Here is a 210-nt window from a genome sequence, read left to right on the forward strand (position 1 = left end):
CACAACCCCCACCCGCGGAAGGCTATTTGTACGTTTAAGTCCATTTGCTCAGGTCCGCTCCTCTCGGCGGCCGCGGCAGCGTTCCACGCGGGCAGGATCCAAGCCCGCCTCTATGCCAGCAACGGAGAGCTCGTGTGGCTGCCTTGTGCTTGTGCCTGCACGGCCCAAGGCGCCCGCGGGGCTCGGCTTCGGGCGGGCCGGCGGCCGCCG

At 69.5% G+C, this 210-nt stretch overlaps 1 protein-coding gene across 1 annotated transcript in view; it reads right to left on the minus strand.

The window, feature by feature from the left end:
• Positions 1–210, minus strand: part of CCDC57 (coiled-coil domain containing 57) — a 50,667-nt gene that overhangs the window by 49,948 nt on the left and 509 nt on the right. The window lies entirely within an intron of this gene.

The sequence above is a fragment of the Aptenodytes forsteri genome, unplaced genomic scaffold (assembly GCF_000699145.1).
Source record: "Aptenodytes forsteri isolate BGI_AS27 unplaced genomic scaffold, ASM69914v1 Scaffold243, whole genome shotgun sequence".
In the NCBI taxonomy this organism is placed as follows: Eukaryota; Metazoa; Chordata; class Aves; order Sphenisciformes; family Spheniscidae; genus Aptenodytes; species Aptenodytes forsteri.